Genomic DNA, 27283 nt, shown 5'->3' with positions numbered 1-27283 from the left:
TCGTGCGGCGAGAATCAACCCGATGCGGAGAAGAATAGATGAAATATCTTTACGCTCAACTGAGTCAATTCTGCTCGCACACGGTTGAAATCACTGTAGTTCAAGGGAGCGGGCCCGAATCAGCTCCACCGTAAAGACTGCGCACAATAAAGCCCCCAGTTCTCATAACAACCCGATCAGGTCGGCGTTTGTTATTGCCCAATTCTCGGCATGCACACCGATACTCGAGCATTATCATTCAGAGCACCGAGGCCCTGAAATGTCCCCCCAACGCGGACTGGAGTTGTCTCGACGGGGCAAGCACTCACAGACAACCCGTGAGTTGATCATTTTCTACCTAAGCTTTTTGCTTGCAAGGCACTTCAGGTAATTCTTAGAATAACAAAAAAAGAGAAAAAAATCGTTGTGGTCTGGCCGGCTGGTTGTAGCCGAGGTGCATGGCGCCCAATACGCATGTTAATTGCCACTAATTATCCTCTTTGTTATTCTAACCGTTTCGCCGGGCAAGAGCCGACTATTCAATGAGCAGGGGTCAATGCGCAGCGCTCGCTTCCGGCATCAGGAATATAACACGGGCTTGGGATTTTTTTAATTCATATTTCTACACCCGTACACCTCGAATATGGCTTCGAGCAACGGGACGAAGTTAGGAGTTTTGCTGGCAGGATGCGATAGATTGGAGACGATGGCATGGCTACTAACCATGGTATAATCAGCGTGTAATCATAGGCAGAGCCCACGATATACACAAGCATGGCCGGCGGGCTATGTGCACGGCACCGCGCGTCGCTCGGTCTAGCAAAATGAAACGCAGACGGGAAAGCTGAAATACTGTATATTGTCTCGACCTATCCGGGGTGGGCTGCTATATTTTTTAAGCGATGGTGAGCGATCGTATTTGACATAATAGGTCGGCCATCTTCCCATGCTCATTTGGGCGTAAGCAAATCAAGCTGACTCGGTCAGTCCGCACACGTGCGTGCACAATATGCAGGACAAAGGCAGTCGCATTATTACAGTGTAGCACATTTCCGTCTGCACTTTTTCATTATTGATGCTATAACATCGGCACACCAGAAAGTGATTCATTGTCATTGATTTTTTTTTTCCAATGGGGGGTTTGTTAGAGGAATGCAGGAGTGGAAAGGAATGGATGTGAATGTGACGTGTTGCATGAACTGCAATTTCCACCAGTCACGCCGGTGGCGAATTCCATGGTTTCCTTTCTTTAAACGTGTAATTGGAGTTCGTACCCCATAGCTTTTCCTTTATCCCAGCTGACGGAAGTGACAATAAACAACATGTTGCTCACGCAGCTACGATTTCGAATTCTCGAAGTTGATACCAATAAACACCCCTTTTCCCGCCCAGAGCTCAGACCTGTAAGCCTGCCAGCCAACACTATAATTACTGCAATTTCCTCCTGCTAGCCCGCGCCGTCATGTTACCTCTTTTGTCGGCCTCTTCCGGTTATCACCTGTCCAGCAACCAGCAAGAATAAACACCGGTTTTTCCCGCCTTTCCGTCTAAAACCCATTTCTCATCCCCCCCTCTCAAGCCTAGCCCTGCCTCGCTCTAAATCGTAATCTTCGAGAATGCAATTGTTGACGTGCTGTTTGGCAAGACCGGTAAAGTGTAGATCAAGTTTCCAGGCAAGCGCCGAGAAAAAAAGGAAAGAAAAGACAGAAATAAAGAGCAGGTTTAGCATTATATTCAGATATCACAGAGGGCAGGGCCCAAAACCAAAGAAAAAAGGGTAGTCTTTGGAAAACTTGGTTGGACTCAGGGGAGATGAAAATGTGCACTATCGGAGGCCAACGGATAGGTGCTCGGTACACATACCTGCCACCAACACTCCGGATCGTTTTCGCGGCGAGTAAGACTTTCCCGACGCCTGTGTCAACTCGGTGCAACACCCATGCAAGAATTCTCGTGGCGCGCGCTCCTTTTTTCCATCCAAATTTACCGACGGCCATTCACACAGTATCGATATCCACATGAAAAATGGCCCTTACGGTTGATTGTCCTTTTCTTGCTATACTTTTAGCATATACAGACAGAGTAAGTTGATTAAATTGTAGCGCCGAGTCGAAAGAAGAGAAATCTCTTCCGTTATTTTATAGCAGTGAGTACACAGTTCAGAGCCTTTCTGGAGCTAAATTGGCGAAAAATTATTGCTTTTGCCGTATCAGCAAAATGACCATCCTTTTTTCTAAGTTGTGGAAGGAAAAAAATGCTTTCTGTTTTACTAATCGGGTGCAATCGAGACAACGTTTGCATCGAAACGCCTCCTACATCTTGAAGCTCCTGATTTGAATAAATTATGCATCACACGCCCAAGTTTTTTTTTGATTGGGCTTTTGTAATTGAATTGCCCTGCCAGAATTTTTCCCTTCTATCCTCACGTGCATTCGCGTGACGCTTTGCGCTAAATAACAAAAGGAATCATTGTCAAACGTCACAGTTTGGGTGTTTCGACAAGCCATTAGAAGGCGCAGAATTCGGTGTTTGCATAATTTCAATGTCATTTTGCTCCATCACGCGTGCACCCTGTTGATTTGCTCGGATTGGGGATGCTCCCACAATCCTATAACATAAATTAGTAAAACCCTGTCGGGGGTTTGCATGGCTGCCATTGTGGAGGGCAATGCTTTTCTTCCACAGAGTGTGCACATAGAAGGTTTCCTTGTGGAACAAAGAGAACTACCCTGCAACACGGCTGCACGTCGGGCGGAGCAAAAAATCCAAAATTAATTAACATCTCCCCGGCGTAAATCCATCCTTAGAAATAGTTATTCGCGGTACCCGCTGCTACATCTGACCAGCCAGCCGACACTGACAAGCTCGGTGGTCGAGTGGTTGAGCTGTCCACATAGTAAGCAGGAGGTCGTGTGTTCGAGTCCCACCCGAGTACGCTAGTGGTTTTTTCACAAGCCTGAGTATACAGTGTTGTAAATGTAATACATGTCTATAACCAGCAAGAAATGAAACCGAGGGGTACCCCCTATGTCCAATCGCTATACACACTCTGGACTTATTGCTACCTAACACATTCCTCAGATTCCAGTGAAACAATGACCAACACAAAGCAGGGGGGGGTCCTCTCCGTCTCATATCTTGCTTCATGTGTACACGTCGGGCAGGGAAAAAAAACCAAATTCATCAACATGGCTATCTTGCAAAGCCTCTATAATTATACTCAGTTTGCCTAACTTTGCAACTATCGACTGAAATAGCAGTATAGATTGGAAACTCATTTCATCTGCACCTGCAAGCGACAAAGCAAACACGGCACATAGCATGAAATGTCACGCCGCTGTTTATTTGAAAGATTTCAACCAACCTTTAGGGCGCACACCGGAAAATTGCGGAATTATTTCATGACGTAAACAAGCAAGAGTATTAAACAATTTTAGAATCAAGTGAAAAAAAGACTTCAGAATGAACACAGCTTCTCGGACACAAGGTACATGTACACAAAAGGATTTTGAACAAGAACAAAACAAAGTGTTTTTGTGGAATCAGTCTTTGCATTCAAAACAATGTCATTACTTTCGACTTTTCAAGGGTCAAACTAATTTCAGTTCTTGACACTTAAGTTTATATTAGGGGAAAACGATATCATTTAAAAGTCTCATCAGACAGTGTCTCATACAGAAATAATTAGGTCCAGTCACTCATCCACCCCCAATAATCTAGGCGGTATAATTGCTTTTTTAACTCGCTCAACCAATTCCATAAATGACGAAAATAACCCGATGAATAAGATATTCATAGTATGCGATACTGCAATGCCACACACGCTTTTTTTAATGCCACTACTGGTACCAGCAAAGTTATGAAAATTGTTTCGAACCCGGACCTACCCTTCATTAAAACTCTCGCAGAAAATGCCCCGACGATACCAGGCTGTATGGAAATTTATAGATATTAAACCCCTGGGTAGACTGTATGAATTCGATATTGTTAATGTTTAGAATAATTGCATCGGGGAAGAACGACAATAACCATTTCGCCACCACGACTTGATTTCACTATCAACGCTTGATATATCAGTAAAGCCGTCTGATAACTGCCAAGTCACACAAGATCCACTATTTCAAAATTCATCTGATTATTGAAGTCATTGAGAGCCCCTTAATCTGCTTTGAGTTGTCTTCGGAGTTATTTCTAAAACAAATGGCGCCAACTTCAAAGTTTACAACAAAAATGGCTGTTCATTATGTGTACAATACTGTATGCAGCTATTGTGTGCCGGTATAGCCCTCGCACACTGATGCCTAATCCACCATTTTGGTTCCAACAATTGAAACGCTCATGTCGCAACTCTCTCCATAAAAAGCTCTGGTTGTAGGCTGCAGAAAGCGCCGACATACACTTTGCAACTTCCAGGTCTTCTGTTGGTTTTGGAATATTTGTCAGTGAAAAAGTAGTCTGCACAGTTTGATGAGTCACATGACCTAAAACCCAAATATGCGTCACACCATTGAGTTCCCGCGCAACCGTCATTGTGCACGTTATCTGTCTCAAATTTACTGTGAGCATTACTCATGTTGCTTAAGTCGATTTTGTTTAAATTATGCAGTAAAGTATTTTAACCAGTACAATTCGAAACAACTAACAAAATTTGAAAGGATAATGATGACTGGGTTTGTTTTTCTTGGGTTTTTTTTTTAGAAAATGAAATTCAAAGAGTTGAAAACCATTTTCTGGCAGGTCAGTGGTGGCCATTAAGTCTTGCTGAATAGTGGATGCTGAACTGCAGAAAAGGGAAGATTGAGTAGCATGATTGACAACCGTTGCAACCAGATCTTTAATGGGGCATCAATACTCATTCTCTGTAACTTGGAATCCCCGGAGTTGAGTGATAATGACCAGCATTTACCCTCCCTCCGAAATGATCCTAAGCTACCGGGCGTTTGATGGGTGCAGCACGGCGGAAGTCTTGTCTAGCGACGAGGCACGATAATCGAAGTCGTGGTTCTCTCGGGGCCCGCGCTTAGCTCCCCCGATGCCTGGCTCCTCTCGCCGCTCCACCTTGGACGTGTGCCCCAAACCCTGCCAAGCTCACGTTCTTTCCCCCCTTTTTTCTTTCTTCCGGACTTTTTCCTCCCCCCCCCTCAGTGCCGAAGATTTTGCAGGCTCTGCCAGCTCGCGCAGTAGCCGGCCCAACTGTGGTGACGGTGACACGAGATGGGAGGTCTTTGTTGATATGATGTATGGAAAACGATTTCCGCGCTGCATTTATGATCCAATCGATAAACTTTTCCCACCCGGGCCAGAGGTTTCTGTTAGCGGGACAGCCAGCGCCAGCCTGCCCGAGGCCAACCTCCCCCTAACTAAATTACCTCACATCCGATACCATCCACCCTTTTCTCTCCTAACAGAACCCAACGCTCTTCCCCGCTGAAAACAATGCCAGCAGTTTAAAGCATGGACACTCCGCTAAAGTCGCTGGTTTAATGAATATCGAGCGGTGTCAGTGTGGATTGAGTGTAAACCTAACCCCACCGCAAAACACTATGGCTTTCAGCACAATGTGATGAAATCAGCTCGTTTCGCGCCATACGGAAAAAGGAGAATAGCCGGTTACAGGCAACTGTCTACTTAACAGGTATAATTTCATTTTCACAAAGGACTGTTGAATGACGCCCGTGGCCGCTTGCATAAGCCTTTACAAAATGGAAATTTCCCCCACAATGATACCCGCGCAGATGAACACCCACAGATTTCAAGAAATTTGTCACGCTATTGTGATAAATTTCATCGGTTGACGTCGGGTTTCGACTCTATGATAAAAAGCTTTGGTCTTGGAACAAAAACGTAGACGGAGAGAGCAAAGTGATCATTCGCGGTTTGGCAACAGAAAATTGAATTTCGTAGAATCGCAAAATTAAGATAAGAAAGAACAGCATTAAGCATCAGTACATCTATTTTAGGTCTTCACCCCACAAGAAGACAAACAGTACAGTCAGCCAGACAGTGCGAGTCACGAGAGGGTGCACGCACTCCACTCAAAAATCGATCAGGTACGCTTTCCCTGTGCGGCGAGATTCTTAACTTATTTTAACGCCAGAGATGGTACAATGAACCTTGGGGAAGTCATATACCCAGACTTCACTGAAGATATCAATCTGGTAAAAATCGAAAGAAGACAATATCTGTCGTTTGAAGTAAGAGCTTCTTGTACATTTACTGTTAGTTAATTCAATTATTCGAGCATGTTGCAAGATTTTCTGGCACTACCGTCAAGGTGTCACAGCAAAATTATGCAAATTATGGCGAGTCATTTCAAACTTTACAACATATCAGGTAGATAACCACAGCAGACATTGCAATGGTAACTCACAGACAGCTAATCACACTGGACGATTTCTTTGTGATTGTAACGAACTGCACATGGACTGCATGATCAAGATTGCGTCCTGTCTTGAGTCCTGTCCTGTCTGAGTTGTTTCATTAGCCAGATTAAATAATTGGCTCCGTAAGCTCATTGCTGTGTTTGCTTAGTTGTTTGTTCACTCGATTCCGGGCATTTTGTTCAGAACAATAGTTGAGCGGTTGTTTCCTAAACCGGAAACCCGACCGAACATAAACAACGGCAGCGAGACGGGCCAGCCACCTCGCCCTTCCTATCGCCTCCTCCTGACCCGTCACATTTTCACCTGTACTTTGGCTGTGCTCTGAGCAAACAATTTCTAGGTGCTAATGAACTGATCCAACATCGAATTTCAACTACAGTGAAGCCGGATCGATAATCGCACTGAGAAAATGGGAAATTCAATCAAAGCGATCCAGCGCGCACCCGTGCAGAGCTAGAGAGACAACTGCGGGCCTCGGCGACTGGACCTGGGCATGCCAAGCCGGACGAGATGCCATCGAGAGGCGGATGGGGGGGGGGTGGAAGGGAGGGGGGGTTGTCAGCGAGTTGACGAGATCAAACTCAAGGGTGAATTTGCCAGGAGAGGGCCAAAGTATTGAATGAGAGAGCAGGCCCCTAGGCCCCCCTGAGCCCCATTTCGTTCTGCCGTCCATAGCTACCGGCTACCACGCACCTATCTACACTTGATCAACATACACGCATCGATATCGACAACAGAAGTAAAACAATAAGTGTTACAGATTTTCCGAGCCAAGGCGTGGAAATCCAATAGGCGATCAACATCAGAATGCCAGTCACCCTCGGGGTTCTGAGGGCTCCCTTGCCTTGCCTCACAAACAGGGGCCCCATTTTCCCTTCCAGTTTCTTGGAGGGAGAGTTTGGTATAATTTACGGAGGCCAAACTTACATTACAGTTCAATATTTCTGGAGGACCTCAAGCTTTTCGAATTGTGACGCGCTAAGTGACTGGCTAGCGCCCCTGTGGTACGCATATTTGCGTTGGGACTTCAGCCACAGGTCGGCTGTGGCTTCTGTCTGTGTCCATATGCTGGAGCAGATCGAAGCCGAGTGAAGACCTTACTGTCAATCCCGTCGAACCGTTAGGCGCTCGGTCTGTGTACATCATCCAGTGTTTGCGTGGACGACAGTATTATGCTAAAAACAAAGAACAGAAAAGCTGTAAATTGATTAAAACTATTAACTCTCCATTGAAAAGACAGGCTCGTGTTTGAAAACGGTGGAGATAAAAACGTCAATTTTACCATAAGGCATTCCCCCCGACTCGCGACAATCTAAAAGGTGATTAACCTTAAAAACATGTGAGCAGTTCAAAATCTGCTTCAAAAATACTTGGTAAGATCTTTGACCCTACGTTTCGCAACGGTAGACAGCACTTTCCAGGCGGGATGCATATTTACCGCGCATTTTTATTCAAGCAACAGCCGGTAAATACACAAACTCTAAACTCAAGGGAAAGGTAATTTCCATTTCCTTCATAAAAATAGCAGAAACACAGCAAAAATGCAGTTGGGTCTAGTTTTCTGTTTGTTGACATTCAGTGAGGGCAACTGCTCGTTTAAAATTAATGCCGATCAGTTGTTAAATTTCTTCGTGGAAAATAAATTGTCACATTGTAATCGTGCTTTAGAAACCAAGACAGAGAATAGTTACCTCATTTGAAACTTGTTTTTGTTTTTTTCGTAATCTTCGTTAGTTAATTAAGTAATTTCTAGACCTCAGTCTCGCCAAATTACGTGGTTCTTAAGAAGCCTGTATAGACCCAATGAACCATTTTCAAGCAGTTTTTCGTTTTCAGATATGATAGCTATTACATAATGTCTTATCTGCCAAAAGGCTAAGTTTGGACCAATAAAAGGATAATTTCTGACCAAAGGTGTACCAAACATCCAAAATTCAATAATATTAATCCCGGTCGATCGTAATAGCAAGCCTGACTTTTTTAGGAGTAAGATTCCCCATTAATTGGAGAATGCAGGTTTAACATGTTGCATAGTTCATCGGACGTCGTTGTCGCCATTTGTAGTTAATTATTGTTAGGACTATTGATTAAAATATTATAACACCTTTTACTTAATTGTAATGATAACTTTTAAAAATTTTGTACCACATTCATCTTCAAATTTGTAACTCTCATAACTAATGCTATTCAAATTGGGTATGATTCTGGGAAGAAGTGCCCATATTCCGTGTTTCTTGCGTTGGTAGAATTTGTCCCCAAAAATGCAACATTACAAAGATTTCACTTGCTGGTGAAAGTTGTTTTGACCAACGTTCTAATGAGCAGTTTTACAGTGTTTAATGAAACACTAACCTTCTGAAATATGCAACTTAGAATTTGTCTTTGTTGAAACAGCTGTAATTACCTGAAAACCATCTGTTAACAAGATAGATCTTAGACACTAGCATACTTTATTGAATTCTTTTTTCATAAAAACATTTCATAGACACACTTGATACATAAAGTAAGTAGAAGGAAACGAAGAATTCTCCGAAACATCTTCAGCAATCAAACAGACTCGAAGAGAATGAGGGTCATGAGTGGCTGCAAGGGGATACAAATCCTATCTTAATTCCTGTGCAAAAAATTCAGGGTCCGTTCCTGAAAAAAAGGTGTGGTGCCATTTCATTCTTGTTTCATTTACAGCAAATCTGTAGCATCGGAGTTGATTAGTCCATGGTAGAATATCTTTGTATATTTTAGCTTTCGTGCACTGTGTACGCATCGCTTTTTGCGACATTTAGTGCGTGAATTATTTATATTCAAGTTAGCATGCTGAGTAATACGTAAAATGGGTGAATGGCTGCCCAAAGTCGAACGGATGGAAGTAAAGCGCTGTGGATTTGTTCTCGTTTGGTTTTGTTCAGTCACTTTCTTTTGAAGGCGACATGCGTACATTGTATTTTCGGAGACCGGATTTACTCGAGATGCAAAAACAACCCGTAGTCGTCTTCGATTCGGGTCATTTTACACGGTCAAACTTCTCGTTAGCGACCCCCGTAAATTACCCGGCCGACAGCTGACGGCCGCTCCTGAATAGACAAGACAAGACACCGCAATTGATGCGAGCATCTCCCGCAGAGCTGGTCTCAGACCAGGAGAGAAGGGACGTCGGCGGTCTAGACTGGTCAAGGGACGGAGCCAAGTGGTGGGGGAAAGTTTGGCAGCTTGTTAGTAGACCCCCTGCCTGGGTTGGGCCTTGGGAAGAGGGGTGTCAGAATCCCGTCAAGGTATTGTCGCCGAAATCGCGCGCGACGCCCAGAACCATCAGATAGGTAAACGACCTTTGTTGAATAATAAGAATGATGCGGATATTATCCGGGTTTTGACACGATAACATTCCTATTCAGGAGAGATTACTTTCAAGCCAGCAGCTTTTCTTTCTTCGGGATGGACGGGGAAAGACCGTATACATCAAAAGTGTCTGGGCTGCATCTTACGGAAGGAGATACACTGCATTCCGAGGAGAAAACACACCACCAGTACTGACTGGGGAAAAAAAACGAAGAACCGGGGGCGAAGCTGTGACAGTCAGTCAATCAGTGTGTGACAAACCGAGCAAATAAGCAGCCAAAATCATTAGGTTTAGCCAATTCGACATGTTTGTGGCGAGTCCGTGCCGTTAGCGTCTATCGATTGGCAGCATTGTGGCCAAGTGTGTTAAGTCAGAGTGGGGAGTTACACACGCATTGCCGTTGAGAGTGAGTAATGTCGCGGTATGCCGTGTTGTGCGGCGCCCTATTCATCAACATATATAGTAGTTCATACGTTTTGGGGTCTTCAAGTTCGTGGTGACATGGTGACTTCTACTTAACTTCAAAAGCAAACCGTCCCACACCTCTCCCGAGAATGCCAGAGGTGATTGATGTACTGTCGCCTTTGATTTGTCAGTCATGCACATGAAAGTAACGCATGGCTTGAAAAGCAGACAGTTTTCTTTAAATTAAGACCATGACACTTTACTTGCCAAAGAAAAATCTCCAACCATCCCAGTTAAATGGGAAAATCTCGAGAATAGGATTTGAATAAAAGATTAAACAGGCTCGGCAGGAAACACATTTGAGAGTTTGGCGAGTTGAAATAAAGGCATATGGTTTTGGTATAGCAACATAAAATTAAATCTATTTTAGAGAAAAACATTCTGTGGTTTTGGTGAGAAGCACAAATCTTTGAATCAAATTCAGTTACATTCTCAATGTTCTGTTGGAAACTACTGCGAAATCTTTGGAAGGAGCAGATTGGGCTCCGAGCTCAGCTGTGCCAGTGACGACGGTCCCAGTCTTGTCATTTCCTTCACCGGTCGACCAAATTCCTGTTTAAATTAAAGGTTGCTTTTCCATTCCTCGGTGTTGTGTAATCTCGTTGCATTGATAGTATTTTAGGCAGCAACACTGGTACTACATTATCCTGAGGTTGAGGTCCAGTAGATTTCAGTACTGTCGCTGACGATGATTCTACCGCTGCAGACAAGATGGAGGTTGTGCCGACTTGTGGAATTCTTATACGTCTTGATGGCACTTCCGTCATCAGGACTAACAAAAACTTTAATAGTTTTACACGTGCACGCTTACGTTTCAGCTGAGCGAAAAAAACAAAGTTTCTTTTCCTCGACAACTCCGTTTTCCCTCTTTTAGTTTATTTTTCCGTTTATATATATCTAACCGAATACGTTCCTACCATAAATTCACCTTTCAAATTTGTAAAATACATTGTGGCCTTTAGTAAAAGAGTATCAGACTTCCTTCGTGAACAAAAAATTAAAAAGGCCCTTTTCTCACAGAAAAAAAAGCAAAAAAGGACGATTAATTTTAGTTTTTGCCATATCCTCTGCGTCAAGTCCTATGAAATGGTTGGAGCGAGCTGACCTGTGATGAATGCAGTAGGATCTCACCTATAGCTCACTACTGCCATACAGACTTCACAAATACCCCCACTTCAAAAATTCAGGACATATTTTCCGGCAATTTTAGGTACCTGAGAGCGTAAAAACTCACTACTAAGGATAAAACTCACCTTCTGTTTCGAAGTAAATTTGTGATGTAACCCACCTACTGCAAATTTACTTCGAAACGGAAGGTGAGTTTTAGTTTTCGGCGAATTTTTACCTGGAGATGTTCACCCTTATGTAGCGAAGCCGATCACAATTTTTGGGGAAAAATCATGTACTCCATTACAAAATAAAGCCACTTAAAGGGTCTTGTCTTGTCCAAATTGTACAGAAATATAAGCTTGTAGTTCTGGCTTCCATTTTCTCTCTACAAATAAAATCAGAAACAGAGAATTCGCGATTTGGTCCCCAATTTTCCCAAAAGACTAAAAAACGACTACTAAAACTAGGATAGTCAAAGGTACTTTCGAATCTAACATGTATGGTCATTTTTACAAGACTTACTGATATAAACCTGGTAACCACAAAGCGCATTAAACTTTCCTTGTTGAGGACGCCATTTTGTTGCCCACTCAATGACTGAACAGCCTCGGAAGTCCTCACGATTGTCTCTCCTCTTACAGTGAATGGTTTGGCGCCATTTGTCCAAGCTGCCCAGCATAACAGAGTCTATCCAATGTTGTCCTTTCTGTGTTGTTCTCTGATGGCTGATGCTTTCTTCATTATTTTTTTTTTTTTGCAGATGGTTTCGATCTATAGCCACCGATCAAGTATTTGTTGTGGTTGCATTTTGCACAAGCTGCTGTGTTCTGTCATTAATTGCAAACCATTTCTGTCTTTTTTTTTTAAAGTTGTGACTGCGCTGAGATAAGGTCTGCTACAGCTACAGTACACGTGAGATCAGGCAATCAGTAGACAGAAAGCCTTGTTTTTATAGCATTATTGCCAATTAAAATTGAGCCCGCATAATCACAAGTCAAACACGTCGCAGTCTCTTTGGAAATGTCACTGGAGAGTCGATGGATTTCACGTGAACTGTACCCCTGCACTTTTCTCTTTTCTCTCTTTTTTGTGTGTGCAAAGGGGCGCGGACGATTCCATAAGCCCCACTATTCATGCAACCAATTTGCCCGATTCAATTTTCGGCGTATCTCGCCGCGTCCAGCCTGGTTTTCTGGGTTGTTTTCATTTCAAATCACATCGTCCGCCATCAGCCTTCGGTTTGTTTTCCCGCGAGATGCTGATTTGTGTGCGGCGCTCTGGCAAACTAGACACTGAATTGAGTCGACTCCCTGAATTGAGCCTTTTCTTGGGGGGGGGTTGAAGGCACATGGAAAATGATCTTTTACACATTCATTTCAATTACCATGGCTGAAACCCTGTTTAGATTGCACGATAATGCTAATGTCTTGTGTCGTGCACTGACTCGAGATCGAAGAATAAAAAACAATCGAATTTTCAGAATTTCCACGAATAAACGAGCACATGCTAAGAATGCTAATAATGATGTCCTAAAGCGGTTGGTGAAAGAGAGTGGGAACGAAATTATTAACCAAATGGTTCATATGAAATTGTCCAGTGGTCGCATAATGGACCCACAGTTTTGGTATCGTTTGACAAAATTAATTGACACTAGACAAGAACTTGAGCAAGAGTTGATTTGCGTGTGTTTGTATGTAGGCGTGAGGGATGGGGTTTTGGAGATACAGCCCATCCTTGTTCCTCGATGAAATATTTGTGAAGATGATAAACTAAATTCAGCAGATTCCGGCTTCCCCCTAATCACAGTGACAGCAGTTGAATCCACAGAAGTCTTGGTTGAGGGTTCGGGCCTCTTGTTACCTCACCAGCGTTGCCTCCCCCCCCATCGGAAATTGTCTCGATCACGTGTCAACTTCGTACAGCAATTACCGAAATAAAACCGCGGGCAAACAATCGTCGAGTTGGCAAGCATCAGTGTGCCGACCTAACAAAAATATCACACTGTTTTGACTTAAAACTCGACCCGGGTGACGGTGTAGCAGACATATTGATAGAATGAAGAAAGCGAGATGAGGCATTCGTTCCACGGAGAGAAGAGATATCGCAAGAAGAAAACGGGGAGAGGCAGTGGAAGGGAAAAGAGCATCGGCGTCAGCCAGCTCCCGACGCTTAGTTTAAATAATGTTGACAAGAAAATGACCACGGAGCCACTCATAAAAATTGCATTACAACAAAGTCAACAGTCGGCTGGCAGGGCCCTGCTCTCCAAACACTCTGCATGTTCATTCTGTCCGGTAAGTCCGGGCCTCGATCGGCGCCTGGCAACGGCAGTGCAGCAGGGCTTTACACGCTAACTGGCCCGCGGAATATTGGGATTGCTTCGCCGGAGATGTGACAGAGAAGGGGGAAAATGTCATCTCCTTCCTTGGTCTCGTTTTTCGAACATATTATCTGATGGTTAAGATCTGATTCATTTTTTTTGGGGGGGGGTTGCAGTTAGCAGATGGGATGATGTACGATGACATGCATCGATAGGAGCGATCTTGCGTCGTGCGCGGTCACAAAAATACAAAGCGTTTTGCTTTAAACGCCAACTGATCATTGGCTGGTCTTCAGCCTGTAAATGCTCCCATGCAATCGAACTATGCTCAGTCGTCAAGAAGTTGCATTTGTGCGAGTGAAACTCCACTTACTGGCTTTATGGCCCCTAAGTGGAGACAGGGTTTTCAGGATGGCAAGTCTTGTGAAACGCGGTATACAATAACTGGAGAATATTGTAGGTGATTATGTTAAAAAAAACAGTTTTCTGACGTCTTAGAGTGGTCGTGGAAGAAATAGACATTATCAACACACCTCCTTGCACCTTAGCACTGCCACTCTGCCATAAATCTTTCCTTAGTTTATTTTGATTTATTTCTCAAGATGTGAAAGGCAGAAGTAACAACTCTTGTTTATGTAGACCCCCCCCAATGATGTCTTTGTGAAAAGCTTCGATTTTTTCTTATCCCTTTTTGAAAAACCTTACGTGTTATTATTTCTATATAAAACCCTATGTAGTTTCCAATGCCACCGTGAGCTCATTTTGAATCTTGGTTTATACGTTTGGCAAGGTATATTTTCCTGTTTTCAATTTTACTTCCCTTCTGGGGTTGGCCTTGGTGGTCTTCATGTGCAAGGAATCGGTTTACTTAATGTGTCCAATAGTGCTGAGTCCGGTGGTGTGACTCGGTTTTTAAACAACAAGCTGTTTACCACAGGATCACACCTTCCCAACGGAAATGCCCACGATTTGCATAAGCCGCTAGCCGAGGATGTAGAATTTTGAATATGAGAACATGACTTATCCCCCGGAATTAGCTTCAGGAAATGAACAGACAGACGAGAACTGACGCACGTAGCCGGTGTGAATCGAAATGGCATAACAAAATGTTGACCTACACTTGAAGGAAAGAATATCCTATATCCAGTAACTATTACATGTGAGTCTGCCCATTAGCACACTATTCTGTGAACATTGTCTGAATTTTCCTTTTTTTATTAAGATGTTATTGCAAACTGTTTCAAACAATAAACTTGGCGTTTGATTTAACAGCAGCATTTGAAATACACGCTGTGTGTAATATGGAGTAAATTGTAAACAATGAGTTTTGAGAAGTGGCGCTTGCTAATCCATGTGTAGACTGCGGGTGGACAGGAATTTTTTTCCGGCATAGGTAAGCCATTTTGTCCTAGAAGTGTTTTTAAAAGCGGTGTGTTTGTGTGGCGGGGGGGGGATTAGTATCAGTTTTAAACATGTTCCTTCAAAAGGGAGGGCGACAAATTTTGGCGGAATATTGCGTGGAGAAAGTTGCCTTTCCATCTGAATGCTAGTTTCGAGTCAGTAAAATATGTGTCTCCTGTAAGAATTTGTCAACATCAATATACAAACGCATGTAGGCCTATGCCTAATATTTTCCGCCAAAACAAGTAGATTTTCATAACATACCTTTAACCAGTGAGTATTTTTCGGGAGGTGGATTCTTAAAAGCACTGCTAGATTTGCCACTTTGGTTCAGCGGTTCGGTTTGTAAGCTTTGTTCCTCAAGAAACGCTCGGTTTAAGAAGACATCTGAAGAGATGCAAACGTTGGTGGCGCTTGTGCGTGGTACGGTGTCCGAAACCACTTGCGACAACTGGACTCCTCTAAATGACTCACTTCACGCCACATAATGCACCACGTCAGGTATCAAATGAACAAACGCTCACAGACGCTGCTTGTAGCGCAAAGCATGGCCTCCATGTTGTGTCCAGATTTCTGAGGCTTCTCTGTCGCTGTGCGAATACACGCCCCTAAAGTGATCCAGCGACGGCAGCGTGCCACGACTAGACCACATGCCAAAACCATGTAGAGAAACATCTGCTTTGGAGGATAATCTTGGCTTGGATACTTCACAAGAAAATACCATTCCAGTGAGCACTTTTGGGAGATGGTGAAATAGTTCAGTATTGATCGTGAGGTAGGAACGGCAGGGCGTTGGCATTGCTGGAACTGCTCGCCTGCAAATATATGCTTTGATCATTTGTAGATAGGACCCCAATCATACTATGCCATAGTTTTACTCCTGATTATATATATGACAGTCAAAATGACAAAGAATTTACATTAAAAATTATCAGGTTTTAGTTAGACGGTTTGATTTGGGAGAGGTACCGTATATTTTTTTCCAACAACAAGAACACAACGGTTTCGCTTTGACCTCAAAACATTAATGATAATGTGCATTGCTTGAATAAGATATGTGATGCTACGCAGTAAGACGATTTCATCATTTCGTCAAAACCACGTTTGAACATTATTCATCGAGCACCGCAACCCACGTTTTCAAAAACCTTCAAGTTACTGTTCTAAAAATCATATCTAGGCTAATGGGCTCTCTCGGTGCATAATTGCGAGGCTGCGCCACTTCGATTATCGTGGGCGTGTTCTGCTCATCATCGCTCGCTGATCCACTCACGTGTATTCGTGTCTCGCAAAGGGAAGCTCATGATCTTGTCATTCGCACTGCGCCCCAACGCGCACAAGCGATATGACCGAGTGTCCCACAGGAGGCGAATTCAACCCAGCCTGCTGGCCGTGGCTGCTTCGGTAAAGCGCTTGCTCTGCGCGCGCCCGGGTTTGCCATGGATAGGAAATGCATACACGGGACCCAGTATAGTCGAGAGATATAGATTGGCCGGTAGCTGGCGTTTAACGCTTGTCAATCAGGCCTACAACATACAGGAAGTAAATCCGTCGATTACCGTTCCATTCTGGGGGGTTTTGGCCGTACCCGAGTGCCAGCCGGCCCGGACACTATTCCCTGGGCGGGTACCGGGATCCATCCAGATTAGAACGACTTCGTAGCCGGCAAAGCCACAGCAATAACGATTGAAACCTTAGACGCCCGGCAAATAGCACGAAATAATATTTGCCCGTACTGCGCCCCGTGCCCAGCTCAACGACTCGCTTGCGTGGCCTAATTATTTTGGGCTGCAATAATACAGATTTTTTCCCCTCATTCTGTCTCTCTGTCCCGATCTTCCTCCCCACCCTCAAAATGAAAATGGCGTGTTGGAACTCATAAAAGACGGGGGGACGACACTTGTTTCCTTCCGTTCTCCGTGTCTACGTTTACCGGAGTAATAAAAGCTAAGGGGGTTGGATGAAGAGCGAATGCACACAGCGGGAGCAGTGTGTCACTGCCCGGGACCTGACACGAAGCCAACAAGTACGTCAAGCTGAGGGGAGGGGGACGAGAGAGATAGAGATGATCAGAACCCAAGATAATTCCTGCTTGCCAGTAACTGTTTAATTACAGCGATTGGAATCGCCATTGAACCCGTCTTCGCTCGCTCTATTAAGAAAACACATCTATTATTCAGAAAATCTGACATACAGGGGGAAGATCACTCCGATATAGTGCATTGACACAAGCGTGCCTACCTATTACAGTTAATGGGGCCGACCTTTAAAGGGAAAAATCCCAGTTGAAGCGATTCATCTTCGGGTTTATTTTCAGTGGGGATACATCTTGTAACAGGATCTTTATGATGAAAATGTTTCATGTTGCGTGCCCGTTTATTCACCGGGGGGAAAAAGCCGAGGAGATGTAAAGGCTCGGTAATTGCTAAAGGTAGAACTCCCAAACATCTGGTAAAACGCTTGAATGTGGCCCACTTGCCGACTTGTATCAGTTTCGGAAAGGAAAACAATTTTTCCCGAGCTGTGTGCACCCTGAACTTAGACTTTAATTTTTAAACCTACCATGGGCGTTTGAAGAAGTAAACGTAAAATATCACCCCTAATGACTTTCGAGTTTCTTTCTGTTTAATTTAGGGTCTCTCTATGCATGTAGCGAGTAAGCATATTTTTTACAATACTGTATTGGAGACTCATGCAACATTTGCTTGTATTTATTCAACTGATGTTTTAACAAGTAATATATATACACAACAAAAACATAAAGTGACTTTTCAAACCTAATCTGTTGATTGAAAACGGGGGGTTCACATTGCAAAATTTATTTAGCGCCATGAATCGACATAGCGTAATGTTAATTTAAACTGTCCAGATTCTGCTATCACACCAACATTTTTTCATCAAGTTTGGTGCTGTGGTTGACATGAAGCAATAATGGAAAACAGGCCCCCTGGGAGACGTTGTTATAATAGTTAGTGCACGCAGTAATCTATTTGAAAATAGTTCCATTCATTCTACTTAGAGATGAAAAAGAAATCTCGCCATCATTTTGCTTGATTTTATTTCGGCTGTGTTTGGTACAGATTAATTAATTAATTGCAGCTAAAAATCAAGGATTTATTTTTTTGGAATGCATCTGAAACGTGACTGTTCAGGTGAAACGTTTTATACCAAACTTATGAACTTGATAGTTTTTTTCAATCTTTTAGAAAGAGGCTACCTTTGTAAGGATACAGGATTTTGTATTCAAAATAGCAGACTTTTAGCATGATTTAGGATTTTTAAATATTCAAAATAGCAGCCATTTTGTATGATTAAGCATTTCTAATTATTATAAGTTTTTGTTGCGTTTTGTCGCGTCCGAGGAAAGTAAAAATAATGTTAAAACCTTTGAAGTTATACTGAAAACGCACCAACTTTAAACTTAGCCCGAAGTCAATATACCTGTGGGGGACAGGTCCATGCATTCATTTCTGAGGATTGCATTAATTATATTTTCAAATCAGTCTTGGTAAAAGAGGGACCTCAATTATTCAAATGGGGGAAGAACGGTGCATTAAAAAGCAAATCTGATGCGGATGTAGGATGCAGGATGAGCGGTGTGGGCAAAGTCTTCAGTGCCCCCCCCCGACTGTTAGAGCCCAGGAGCAGATCGCCCGGAGCTGGCGAGAATTCAGGAGTAGTGTGGGTGGGTGTGTGTGTGTGAAGTAATGGGAGAGAACCAGGTCCTTGTGTGCATGGACATGGCTGATTTATAGACATCATACGTGCGCTTCTGTCACCTCTGTAGATATTAATTCACTGATTGGAATTGTGCGCTGGCACTTCAGCAACCAATTTCAGACCGATCAAGATAATCACAGTCATTTTTTTCCTCAGCCGGTCTCTCACTCCTACGTTTTTATCTTGCAGGTTCCCCACATTAACAGTTTTCCCCCTCAATCCGCTTCCTGGTTGGGTTTGCCAAGACAGGTCCCCTGACTGGTGGCGAGGGAATTACGCTTCGTGATGAATGCCTACACAGCGGGTTTATACCATTCAGCGAAGATGTAAGTGGGTACATTCTGCTCTTTCCAAATGATACATCTTCCGTCGGCCCTCTCTCTCTACCTCTCTCTCTCTCTCTGTCTCGTTTGTCCCTTTTCTCGCTCTAATCCAATCGGTTGTGTACATACGGCAAGAGGGATTTGCCCAGCGCTTCACAAAAAGTCGATGGTTATTAGAACGTGAGCCCGGCCGCCCAGCATTCATTTATTTTGGAACCACTTTTGCCGATCATTCGATTTAATGAATATTGTTCTTGGTTGGTGTTGTGGGGGGGGGAGAAGGAGTGGGGGGGGGTCGCCAGACTGGTGGCCGCGCGTGTGTGCTTGTTGGAACAAGGCTTGTGGCGAGCGATCGCGTGGGTGGTGTTTTCTGTCTGCCGAGCGGCCGGCCGGCCTGGGTACTCATGGTTTAATCTGCCTTGTCCATGCGCCCGGCGGATTGGTCTGCGCCTCATTCCAGTATCAAGTCCATTCCAGTCTTATAGTTGGCAGGCCCATTGGAGAGCCAAAAGTGCGCCAGATTGAGACTGAATGGTGTTGGAGGGGAGAGTATTATGCTCAGATTCCTTGGGTAAACACCACAATTCACCTACCAGCACGTCCCTACTTATCTCAGTTATTACATTACATTTTTTCCCCTTTCTTTTTGTCTGGTCACCCGTTCTTACTTTCCCTGTATATCAAGCTTAGTGTCTGGGCATGGATACTCATGAATCCATAGCGTTCATTGGAGTAGAGAGAACCCTGTCTTTTGTAAACTATCGCCGGTACGCGCAGCGGCTAAAGCACAGTGGCTGAAAGTTAATATCCGGCACAGTCGACCACGACAATCCTCGCGTTGATTGGACAGTGGGCTGAATATTTTTACCAAATGTGATGCAGCCGGGAAAGTTTTATTTCTGACATTATCTTTGTGTGCATGGCTTCTTTTTTTTTGAAGTGGGGGGGTGATTCAGTTATTTCAGACTTTTGGCGCCTAAGCGGCCAAACACCAGCGCAAGACTGGTGTAATAGCCAGGGGGTCTGGTCTGCAAGATTTTCTCCCGCCAAAAACCTCTCCCATTGATATGCTTTGGCCGCTGCAATGGCAGGCACAAACAGCCGTAACAGACCATGGATACATGGTCCCAGGCGATTCCTCGTGCTTGTGTATTTAGCTGGCTAGGGCTTGAATCAAAATGGAGTCGGTGCAAAGAACCCATGTTCGGCGGGGCGCGCCCCCGTCAGGAGCCGCTTGGCACGCTGGATAAATGGCCCCTTCTAGATCCCTTTCAGGCTCAATACTAAGAAAAATATTTGAGCAGCAGTGTCTTTGTTGGCAGGGGACGTATTAGGCCGGATAATTGCGAGGGACGGACTCCCTGCGGCGGTGCAACCGCCGGTTCTATCCAGCTCCTTTCTCACTCTCCCGTCCATCACTCCGCGTCGCCTTCAACTTGGCCCTTTCAAAATCATAGATTGACGTACGTCTTTGATGGAAACATCGTGTTTTCAAAGATTTATGGATAACAAACCTTGTTTGACATAAGGTTAACATTGTCCCCCGAGGGAACAGGGAAAAGCAATGAGCAGTTGAGCGTGGCAGATGGATTCCTTTTCAGTCTTTCTCGCCATTCAGAAACGACTCCCTCCACACAAAAAACAGAATAGAAAAAAAATTAACCCACGCTCCAACGAAGAAGAAAAAAGTGCACGGTACCAAAACAAGCCACGTCCACGGGCTTGTTTGGAAGCAAAACGCACCCTCTAATACCGGGATTTCCGAGCGCGCACATATCCCGAATTAGATGGAGGTGTATATTAATACGCTGCTTGGGGCTTCAAGTACGGTATGGGCGGGGCTCCGCCTCTCAAATTAGTCCCTTGTCCCGGAAAGAAAAAACTAAAAAAGGCCATCCCAACACGAGTATTCAAGATGGAGCTTAATGCAGTCCGTCTAACTGACTGCATTTCTGACGGAGGTTTTTCTTCCACCGTAAAAACCGACTGACCAATCAATTATGCCCGTGTTTCTGTCCGATCGGGGCAGTGAAATTCTATGGGGAACTCGTTCGCATTTGTGAGAGTCCAACCTTACTATTCGTCCCAATCTTTAATGCACACACCCTTGGGTACGCGCTTTGTGTATCGTTTGGTTTTTATTTTGTGGGGATGTGTGTGTGTGTGAGGGGCCAAGTGGGGATTGTGGTGACAGTTTATGGAAAATGTGGCCACTTGGGAATTCAAACCGTCTTTCTTTGTTTTGTTGAGGTGAAATTGAACGGAAATTACCCGATGGTGCGGGACTGGCGGGGGGGACGGGGTCGCCGATCGGACGGCGCGCAGGCGAGCCGCGGGCTGGACTGTTGGTTTTGCATGATTGGATGATTAGACCACGATACAGGCCACTGCATCCCCGAGATTGTTACAAATCCAGGGGAAATCATTTCCCGATGATGATTTGGAATGCCGTCGGGATACGGCGACCAAGCGAGGGGGTTATACTCATATACGTTTGACGGGGAACAGGCCAAACGAATTGTGGGCGGGGACGTAACAGCCAAGTAGGTGGGTGAGAAGGGCTTTTACATTTTCCCTTTTCCGTCCTATTCCCAAGTTGTCATAGGTTGAAGGAAGATGGTTGAAGCTAGCAGAAGCTACATACAACCAACATCAAGATGGACAGTCAAGCCAACAAAATTCAACATCTACCTTTCCAATGTCTCCCATGCTCAGAAGATAAACGAAACCTTATCTGAGACCCATTTTTTACTAGTTTTGAACATCACACTTTCGTATTTAGGAATGTTGGCGTTATGCCCAAACTGTGGCATTGGTCCCAACTGCGACTGGACCGATCACATCCATGAACCTGTCTTTTGCACCCTCAGAGTCGCAGTTTTTGTTAAAAACAATATTTCACACCGTTTGGGAAAAAATCAAAACACCAGGTGGAGAAAAAGGGGGAATTTTAAGGCAAAAACTGTCGTCAGCAACGTGTGAACCCTGCAGCAAACTTTGGCCATCCGTCCAAGATGGTGGTCAGTGTTTGAGAACGAAAGGTAAAGGTCTACCGTGCTGAATGCCTGGTCCAACTGCAGTCATAGGCCAAGTTCGATTAGCGACCTTGTCTCAGCCACCGGTCGATTTTGCCACTCACTCAGCATATATTTTACTAGGGAAAATCGACCAGTGGTTGTCAAAATGGTCCCTGACCGAACTTGGCCATAGTTTGAGATCGTCCAACTGCAGTTGGGACCATCCAAAGTGTGACTCCATCCGATGCTAAAATTGGAACGGCGCTCTGCCACTTGTATTTTTCTGATGAAGAGTAAAATTATAGGCACCAGGCGATATTTAGATGTAAGGATTGCAATTCCAAACTCCTTTTAAATGTACAAAAATCATATGACATCTCTTTAATTATATTGAAAAGTGCACTTCTTTAAATATTTCAAATCTTTTATACTTTTCCCAGCGGTTAAGGACTTTATCGTTAGGGTATCATTCCAGCAAGACACTCATGCATAAAAGAGGTTCTCTGTTTAATTTGTGAACCTAAAGATTTGCTCGCTGAAAGTATTTTTGATTGAACGCAGAACTGAAACAACAGATCACCATATGGAAAAAGTAAGACAGCAAATCTCCAAAATGTGTGCAAATATAGGTGCTGAAATAATTGTAATAATGATTCCATCCTATACTTTAGAAAGAGTATTTGTCCCTTCCTTTGGAGATTATTCTATCACCTATGAAAAAACTTGGATTGTCTTGGCAGAAAAAAATCCCTGCTTTGGCCACATTACCACCTCAAATCCAGGTATCGCCACCAGAGTTCTAGTTGTGCACACAGTTTACAATCATAATGTCACTAAGTGACAACGATTCCGGTCACGTTTGATATGATCATTGTGTGTCCATGGCGAGAGAAGTGTGCCAGTTAATTTCATATATTACCAGTCTAACTTTATTCCCCTGAAAAATTGCTATATGCTTCACTATTATGGGGGAGGGACTAGTTTTACACTGTGAGAGAGGGTAGTAGCTCATGCATGAACATGTACATGGTAGCTTTAAGTCCTTATCGATTTCGAAGATCTGAAGGGTTTGAATGTTTGATTTCTAGTACTATTTTCCATTCACTCGGCCTTTGGGTTGAATACATAATACAGCAATAAAGCCGCAATGAAATCTTTTGGGAATGAGTTATCCTTCCTGAGCTGAAGTGCACCTTCGCCAACGGAAAAAAGACAGATGGTACAAAGTTTTCCAACCGGGTTCTTGGACGCGTTTGGCGTGCACGCGCAGACCATAAATTCCCGAATAGATTCGTAGCGCGTACTCAGCGTGCTCCACATCAAAGGCACACAAACTTGCTGCGGAAGCGTACCAAAGGACTGCTAATTTCATTTCAAAACACGCCCTCTTTTGTTCCTGTTCGGAGCGGACAGAACCATCATCATTTCTGACTGTAATATTTTGCAGTAAATTGTTGAGCGAACGGATCATACCAGAGGAAGTGTAGTTAATTTCGCATTTTGGGACACCATTGACAATTCACGTTGGGAGGAGCATCGGCGTTTGTCCCAACGTGTGATCAATTGAACTATGACGCGAAAACGATGTGTCGATGTGGTAAAATACAGTTTAAGTTCTTGGCCAGAAATGGGTGTAATTTTCCTTAAAAGAGGGTTGTTTGATTATATTTCCTTGAAAGCAAAAAGACAGCTATATTTGGAGTTATCTAGGACCTGGAAATCTTCGGATGAACGGAATCGAACGCCCGTCACTTCAGAATTAAAATGGAGAGTTAGAGACTGCAGCTGTAATACCAAGGTACACAGCCCTTCGGATTTTGCACACGAGGGCTGCATACGCAGACAGCATTCAGTCAAAAATATGTACCCTGCAAGGTGGATCTTTGAGGTCTCCAAGGGTTCTCGAGCCTCTCAGTGAATAGGATCTATTTGTGTGTGTGTGTGCTTAGTCTGTACTCATTTTGATATATCGTGGTCAAGAGATGGCGCTCATTTGAGGGAAGTAATCATCGAGAGGAAAGCTACGTTTGCTACAAATAGTCAGCGCTGTCAATTTAAAGGTATAATGCTTGTGCTCCAAATGATCAGAATTATTAAAGATTAATGTTCCCGTTGGTGAATTATCCTTATAGTTTTATTAGAACAGGCTACAATTAAATAAAATATTTCCTTGCAAAATTGATGAAAAAGCCTGATAGGGCGTATAATTATATATTGGCATTAGCATTAACTGTCATGTAACAGTTCGCTTTGAATTATGATTGAAAATTGCAGCGTAAGGGGAACAAACAGACCCTCCACATTTAGACTTCACTTTAAACGACTTGTCTTCAACTCCTGCGGTTGGATGAGGCAAGTTATCAGGATCGCCGGAAGTAGAACTCGAATGTAAAAGCGGAGCCAAATGCTGAAGAATCACGTGACTCCGCTGACCGGTCAGTTGAAAACATTAGTGACTACGCCGTCATATGACGAATAAATCACGCGAAGATTGCTCGTCTCCAGAGTGACAGCCACTTTATACCAACTTGTGTTCCAACTATCCCTGTTTTGTGTGTGCGATGTAATGTCTTCCTTAGCAAACAGCGAGAAATGTGGTCCACGGTTATGCATAGTTTTAGTATGACTCCGATAATGTAACGGACAACGGGACTGTAATGAAAGCATTATGCATGCTGGAACACTCACTGAAATCGGTGTGAACCTATGGCTGTGAAGCTTAGAAGTCATTTTGGCATTTGGATTCGGGTGTCAATTTATTGTTGTCCCTGTCTAAACGAGAATGCGATTCTTGTTCTGCAAAATAATGAATCTGTAGATGTTCTGTCGATTTAAGATGAGACACTCCATCTGAAAACCAGCCACTTCCTGACTTAAACAAGCCCAGTCTATAACTTCACGCGTAAATATTGCGATGATGAAATTACTTTGATTTAAAGCAACAAACTGGTGTACAGATGACGTGTAGGAGAAACACCGGGGGCATGTTTGTAGATATGACTTCATTTTAACTTTTGAGGCCAGTTGAAGTCATTTGACTTATTCCGGGCAGAGCCAGTTTTGTCGTGGGACACTACAATGATAACCACAATGACACCTTTGCGAATAACTCATCAGAAGTACCAATGTATGAATTCTTGGAAATATCCCACGCCAATGAATTGGTTTCTACATTTTTAAACATGGACGCCAAGTTCATCAACTCTTTGTCCACATTGCAAAGTATCTATCTGGTGTTAATTTTTCTACTGAACCGCATAGTAAATCTGCTCGCTGAATGCGCATTTTACTCATAAATAATTTTGTTCATGCGAGAATTCAAAAATTGTAATAATTTTCACGAAAGCAAATGTTGAAATGTTGTGGCTGTTAAACAAGAGTATTTTTCCATTCCAACCGAAACAACAAAATACAAAACGTAAGCATACCGTTTTTAAAACACAAATAACACCGAAATTACTAACGCTGATCTATTTACATTTATTTTAAAGATATTTAATTTGATTTATTTTGTGTGTGTGTCGCTTTATCCGGTTGTATAAGGATCTTTCTCGTGCTGTCAAAAACGTCCCTAGCAGCAATAATCAGCGTGTCAGCGATGTTCCTTTTCGTTGCTCATGCTTCAAATTGGTCAAACCCCTCGTGCGGTAATAATTGATATACAGAGTTTGACAAGATCTTATCATGATCGTCTGTGTCATCATCGCCAAGAACTATAATATTGCGGTATACGGCACAATTTTCCTCGGCCAGATTGATTCAGACCACGGGGCACACTGCACTATTTTTCAAGAGCATTATTTATGTCCAGGTGCATGTCGCGATGATTTTTCAATCTGGTCAAAATATTCATTTGCCTTCATGGACACGAGTCGTCGCATCGATCCTGCGCCAAAAGTGCTATATTGTTCCGAGATGCCGCTATCAAGAAACCCGCTCCGGAATTCAGCCGGCATCGCTCCGGCTTGTGTTTCTTTGGGGGTCCGGGAGAGAGTTTTAAGAGCGAATTTCCAGCGGCTGCACGCCACTTGACGGGTCACATAGGCCCACTCAAGCTAACACATGCGGCGCTGGACGATTCCGGGGTCGGAAATACGACGGCGGAGGTACTGAATGGCTAATGAAGGTATAGGCCCGGTATCCGGCGTCCACGGCCTGCACCCGACCACGAACAGCCCTGGGATGTTGATGTGGGCCAACTCAGCAGAATACACGGAGGGAGAGAGACTCATCGGATTGCACTACCAGACTTGCGCCCACCACTTCAACAACTCTCGGCCTCCCCAAGTGGTTTTCCCGAGCAGATTAACAGGGGGCACAAGGGGGTAAATTCCCTTCTAAAACCTCCTAAGAAACACTACAACGCATTTATCCGGAAGGAGCCTAACCACGGCCCGAAGTATTTTACAGAATTCCCGGTCGTTCAGAGCCCACTCAAAGAGCGCACGGTCGGTGTTGGATTTCGTCGCCCGGTATTCCTGGGGCAGGCTATACACGCTGTCGTCTCCAGCTTTTATTCACCCCGTCGAACACTTTTCCCATCTCCCTTGCTCTTTCTGTCCTAACAACACATCCAGCGATCCAAACACCCCTTTTTCTCTTCGTGAGAGAGTGTGCTGTTAGGTTTGCGCTTCATATTTTTTTTCTCCCGAAGCTCCTGCTCGGGCCGGCCAGGTCGTTGCCGTTTCGGCATTGTTTGGTTTTGCGGGGACTTCGCGCCGTTTTCGGCTGAGCTTCCGCCCATGACAATGGCGCGGTGATGGGACAAACGCGCCAGACGTGTAGCCCCGAGGCTTAAATTGAGTGGAAAAAAGGTTGACACCGTTGGCCTTGAGTCAGTCGCCAGACCAGATGAAATTCTTCACAGACCGACTGTTTACAAAGCCCCAATTAAAAACCGTGCACTGTTTTTTCATACTTTCGGTAACAATAGCATTTCCTTACAGCCCGATAATACCTAGAGTGTATTTGGTTCCCAAGTAAACAATCTGCAAATTGATTAGCGAATTGACGGTTGAACTTGTGCAAAACGTTCATTGATACGACTGATTCATGACCATTCCTAGGTTCAAGTGAACACTCCAGCACTTTTAATTACTATTCCGTCATGACATTTCCGGCCTGACGCAATGATGTAATGATATATCAGCCCAATGCTATAACTTGTGGCGAAAACATACCGGCCTCATTTATGGCTCTAGCTGGACAGACGGGCAATCTATCAATGGATT

At 43.9% G+C, this 27283-nt stretch overlaps 1 long non-coding RNA gene across 1 annotated transcript; it reads left to right on the top strand.

The window, feature by feature from the left end:
- The first annotated feature begins 12 nt into the window (after positions 1 to 12).
- LOC147800260 (uncharacterized) lies at positions 13 to 25410 on the top strand. The gene is made up of 3 exons (XR_015426330.1): positions 13 to 317; positions 18902 to 19038; positions 21632 to 25410. It is a non-coding gene; the product is annotated as an uncharacterized LOC147800260 (long non-coding RNA).
- Positions 25411 to 27283: the final 1873 nt, after the last annotated feature.

Source organism: Acanthaster planci, linkage group LG01 (assembly GCF_054643075.1).
Source record: "Acanthaster planci isolate LZ-2023a linkage group LG01, COTS_SCS, whole genome shotgun sequence".
Lineage (NCBI taxonomy): Eukaryota > Metazoa > Echinodermata > Asteroidea > Valvatida > Acanthasteridae > Acanthaster > Acanthaster planci.
This window is presented reverse-complemented; position numbering and strand designations above follow the sequence as displayed.